General features: G+C 43.9%; 6 non-coding genes across 6 annotated transcripts; all 6 read right to left on the bottom strand.

The window, feature by feature from the left end:
* Positions 1 to 110: 110 nt before the first annotated feature.
* On the bottom strand, positions 111 to 192 carry trnas-aga (transfer RNA serine (anticodon AGA)). The gene has a single exon. It is a non-coding gene; the product is annotated as a tRNA-Ser (tRNA).
* Positions 193 to 408: 216 nt separating this feature from the next.
* On the bottom strand, positions 409 to 480 carry trnad-guc (transfer RNA aspartic acid (anticodon GUC)). The gene has a single exon. It is a non-coding gene; the product is annotated as a tRNA-Asp (tRNA).
* A 1581-nt stretch (positions 481 to 2061) lies between these two features.
* Positions 2062 to 2143, bottom strand: trnas-aga (transfer RNA serine (anticodon AGA)). Its single transcript has one exon. It is a non-coding gene; the product is annotated as a tRNA-Ser (tRNA).
* Positions 2144 to 2359: 216 nt separating this feature from the next.
* trnad-guc (transfer RNA aspartic acid (anticodon GUC)) lies at positions 2360 to 2431 on the bottom strand. The gene has a single exon. It is a non-coding gene; the product is annotated as a tRNA-Asp (tRNA).
* A 1580-nt stretch (positions 2432 to 4011) lies between these two features.
* trnas-aga (transfer RNA serine (anticodon AGA)) lies at positions 4012 to 4093 on the bottom strand. Its single transcript has one exon. It is a non-coding gene; the product is annotated as a tRNA-Ser (tRNA).
* Positions 4094 to 4309: 216 nt separating this feature from the next.
* On the bottom strand, positions 4310 to 4381 carry trnad-guc (transfer RNA aspartic acid (anticodon GUC)). The gene has a single exon. It is a non-coding gene; the product is annotated as a tRNA-Asp (tRNA).
* Between the last annotated feature and the right edge of the window lie 619 nt (positions 4382 to 5000).

The raw sequence follows: 5000 nt of genomic DNA, 5'->3' as shown, positions 1-5000 counted from the left end.
TGAGAACAAATGTCAGTGTTGAAAGGTGTGGGACGTTATTCCAATTATCACATGATCAGTTTGGTAGCGAACTGGTTAAATTGTGAAGTGGAATGAAAAATGCTGTGAATCGTAGTCGGCAGGATTCGAACCTGTGCGGGAAAAACCCAATGGATTTCTAGTCCAGCGCCTTAACCACTCGGCCACGACTACTGTGTCGCTGGCTTTTTAAACGTTACTCAGAAAAAACTCAGTCATCCATCTCTGTGCAGCAGACGGCCAAAGAATCTTGAAAAAGTCTCCGTTTGCAAAAAATCTGGAAGAGGCAAACTCCTCCACATGTATTTTCACAGTTCGATTTCGCTCTGGAATTTTTAATATGTATCTACCAAGAAACAGAAGTAAAAATCAACATTTTGAAACATCTGCCTCCCCGTCGGGGAATTGAACCCCGGTCTCCCGCGTGACAGGCGGGGATACTTACCACTATACTAACGAGGAACTGACGGGTAGCTGGTCTGTCGGAGCAGGAATCGAGCTGTGAACAGAACTGGACACCATGAGAAGTCGACAGACACATTGAGAGACAGATGCAAACCGACAAACAGGGAGAGACAGACACCGAGATAGAGACAACGAGAGACAGAAAGTGTGAGACTGAGAAGGAGAGGCAGATTGGGTGAGAAAAAGACTCAAACACATACAGAGACAGAGATTTGTGTGTTTGATCTATTAAGAGTGAAAGGGAAAGAGTGAGAGAAAGACAATGATAAAGACAGTGACAAGGAGAGAGACAGATAGAGAGAAAGAGATAGAGACTAAAACAGAAAATGATGGAAATACTTCTCAGGTTAGAGGCAGGGACTAACAGAGACAGGCAAAGAAATGGACAGACCGAAATGATGGGAAAGAGAGAGCCAGTCAGACAAAGAATCTGAGAGAATCCCATTGGAACAGACGTGGGCACCGTGAGAAAGAGACAGATTGAGAGACTGAGACAAACGGAGAAACAGGGACAGACAGAGTGAGTCAGACTGAGAGAGACAAAGACTCAGACATACAAACACATACACAGCTCTGTGTAGAGAGAGAGAGAAGCAGAGACCGAGCGACACAGATACATTTCACAATTTCATTTCATTATCAGTTCAGAGTGACACATAGTTACAGAAAATTGTTGATTCAACCGATGAAAATCGGGCATCACTGATCAGAATGGGAGGAAATCTGTGTTAAAATAAATAGAAACCAGGAGTGGGGAAGAACCCACGGTGGAAAACCCTTTGAAGTTTAAGGCCAACGACATAACCACTCGGTTATCCTGGCCCTGTGAGAGCTTGGATTCTGTCTCTGTGACAAACTGGGCTTCAACACCAACCCCACATACAAACACATGCACATAGTCTTTTAGTGAGCATTTACGAACATTTTGAGGAATATTGACACGGGGGCAACTCTCCTACTCTTTTTCGAGTAATGCTCTGGGACCTTTCATATCCACCCGAGGGTGCAGACGGAGCTTCAATTTAACATTTCATCCGAAAGTCAACAGCTTCAACATTGCAAAATTCCCCAAGTGCTGCACTTGAGTGTTAGCCAAGATGATATGCTCAAGTCCAAGGAGTGCGACTTGAAGACACAAACTCCTGATTCAGTCGAGAATGCTGCCACTGAACCAAAGCCGATACAAAAGTTCACAACCGTATTATTTTCCCCAAGTCTTTTTTATAAGTTCCAGGACATACCAAATTCATGGTGATGATTTCCACAGACAGTTGCACATACACAGAGACAAAAATAGAGATAGACAGACACAGAGACACAGATAACCAAAAATTTACACGCACCAACGGGCATGCACAGCTGCATTAGACATCTCGAGGGATAGACAGGCTGAATCACTGTCGCAACTATGACTGATTGTTGCGATTTTTTAATCGGATGTATCGTGAATATTGCAGATTAATAAAAATGAGAACAAATGTCAGTGTTGAAAGGTGTGGGACGTTATTCCAATTATCACATGATCAGTTTGGTAGCGAACTGGTTAAATTGTGAAATGGAATGAAAAATGCTGAGAATCGTAGTCGGCAGGATTCGAACCTGCGCGGGAAAATCCCAATGGATTTCTAGTCCATCGCCTTAACCACTCGGCCACGACTACTGCGTCGCTGGCTTTTTAAACGTTACTCAGAAAAAACTCAGTCATCCATCTCTGTGCAGCAGACGGCCAAAGAATCCTGAAAAAGTCTCCGTTTGCAAAAAATCTGGAAGAGGCAAACTCCTCCACATGTATTTTCACAGTTCGATTTCGCTCTGGAATTTTTAATATGTATCTACCAAGAAACAGAAGTAAAAATCAACATTTTGAAACATCTGCCTCCCCGTCGGGGAATTGAACCCCGGTCTCCCGCGTGACAGGCAGGGATACTTACCACTATACTAACGAGGAACTGACGGATAGCTGCTCTGTCGGAGCAGGAATCGAGCTGTGAACAGAACTGGACACCATGAGAAGTCGACAGACACATTGAGAGACAGATACAAACCGACAAACAGGGAGAGACAGACACCGAGATAGAGACAACGAGAGACAGAAAGTGTGAGACTGAGAAGGAGAGGCAGATTGGGTGAGAAAAAGACTCAAACACATACAGAGACAGAGATTTGTGTGTTTGATCTATTAAGAGAGAAAGGGAAAGAGTGAGAGAAAGACAATGATAAAGACAGTGACAAGGAGAGAGACAGAGAGAGAGAAAGAGATAGAGACTAAAACAGAAAATTATGGAAACACTTCTCAGGTTAGAGGCAGGGACTAACAGAGACAGGCAAAGAAATGGACAGACCGAAATGATGGGAAAGAGAGAGCCAGTCAGACAAAGAATCTGAGAGAATCCCATTGGAACAGACGTGGGCACCGTGAGAAAGAGACAGATTGAGAGACTGAGACAAACGGAGAAACAGGGACAGACAGAGTGAGTCAGACTGAGAGAGACAAAGACTCAGACATACAAACACATACACAGCTCTGTATAGAGAGAGAGAGAGGCAGAGACCGAGCGACACAGATACATTTCACAATTTCATTTCATTATCGGTTCAGAGTGACACATAGTTACAGAAAATTGTTGATTCAACCGATGAAAATCGGACATCACTGATCAGAATGTGAGGAAATCTGTGTTAAAATAAATAGAAACCAGGAGTGGGGAAGAACCCACGGTGGAAAACCCTTTGAAGTTTAAGGCCAACGACATAACCACTCGGTTATCCTGGCCCTGTGAGAGCTTGGATTCTGTCTCTGTGACAAACTGGGCTTCAACACCAACCCCACATACAAACACATGCACATAGTCTTTTAGTGAGCATTTACGAACATTTTGAGGAATATTGACACGGGGGCAACTCTCCTACTCTGTTTCGAGTAATGCTCTGGGACCTTCATATCCACCCGAGGGTGCAGACGGAGCTTCAGTTTAACATTTCATCCGAAAGTCAACAGCTTCAACATTGCAAAATTCCCCAAGTGCTGCACTTGAGTGTTAGCCAAGATGATATGCTCAAGTCCAAGGAGTGCGACTTGAAGACACAAACTCCTGATTCAGTCGAGAATGCTGCCACTGAACCAAAGCCGATACAAAAGTTCACAACCGTATTATTTTCCCCAAGTCTTTTTTATAAGTTCCAGGACATACCAAATTCATGGTGATGATTTCCACAGACAGTTGCACATACACAGAGACAAAAATAGAGATAGACAGACACAGAGACACAGATAACCAAAAATTTACACGCACCAACGGGCATGCACAGCTGCCTTAGACATCTCGAGGGATAGACAGGCTGAATCACTGTCGCAACTATGACTGATTGTTGCGATTTTTTAATCGGATGTATCGTGAATATTGCAGATTAATAAAATTGAGAACAAATGTCAGTGTTGAAAGGTGTGGGACGTTATTCCAATTATCACATGATCAGTTTGGTAGCGAACTGGTTAAATTGTGAAATGGAATGAAAAATGCTGAGAATCGTAGTCGACAGGATTCGAACCTACGCGGGAAAATCCCAATGGATTTCTAGTCCATCGCCTTAACCACTCGGCCACGACTACTGTGTCGCTGGCTTTTTAAACGTTACTCAGAAAAAACTCAGTCATCCATCTCTGTGCAGCAGACGGCCAAAGAATCCTGAAAAAGTCTCCGTTTGCAAAAAATCTGGAAGAGGCAAACTCCTCCACATGTATTTTCACAGTTCGATTTCGCTCTGGAATTTTAAATATGTATCTACCAAGAAACAGAAGTAAAAATCAACATTTTGAAACATCTGCCTCCCCGTCGGGGAATTGAACCCCGGTCTCCCGCGTGACAGGCGGGGATACTTACCACTATACTAACGAGGAACTGACGGGTAGCTGCTCTGTCGGAGCAGGAATCGAGCTGTGAACAGAACTGGACACCATGAGAAGTCGACAGACACATTGAGAGACAGATACAAACCGACAAACAGGGAGAGACAGACACCGAGATAGAGACAACGAGAGACAGAAAGTGTGAGACTGAGAAGGAGAGGCAGATTGGGTGAGAAAAAGACTCAAACACATACAGAGACAGAGATTTGTGTGTTTGATCTATTAAGAGAGAAAGGGAAAGAGTGAGAGAAAGACAATGATAAAGACACTGACAAGGAGAGAGACAGAGAGAGAGAAAGAGACAGAGACTAAAACAGAAAATGATGGAAACACTTCTCAGGTTAGAGGCAGGGACTAACAGAGACAGGCAAAGAAATGGACAGACCGAAGTGATGGGAAAGAGAGAGCCAGTCAGACAAAGAATCTGAGAGAATCCCATTGGAACAGACGTGGGCACCGTGAGAAAGAGACAGATTGAGAGACTGAGACAAACGGAGAAACAGGGACAGACAGAGTGAGTCAGACTGAGAGAGACAAAGACTCAGACATACAAACACATACACAGCTCTGTGTAGAGAGAGAGAGAGGCAGAGACCGAGCGACACAGATA

Source organism: Pristiophorus japonicus, unplaced genomic scaffold (genome assembly GCF_044704955.1).
Source record: "Pristiophorus japonicus isolate sPriJap1 unplaced genomic scaffold, sPriJap1.hap1 HAP1_SCAFFOLD_334, whole genome shotgun sequence".
Classification (NCBI taxonomy): Eukaryota; Metazoa; Chordata; class Chondrichthyes; family Pristiophoridae; genus Pristiophorus; species Pristiophorus japonicus.
This window is presented reverse-complemented; position numbering and strand designations above follow the sequence as displayed.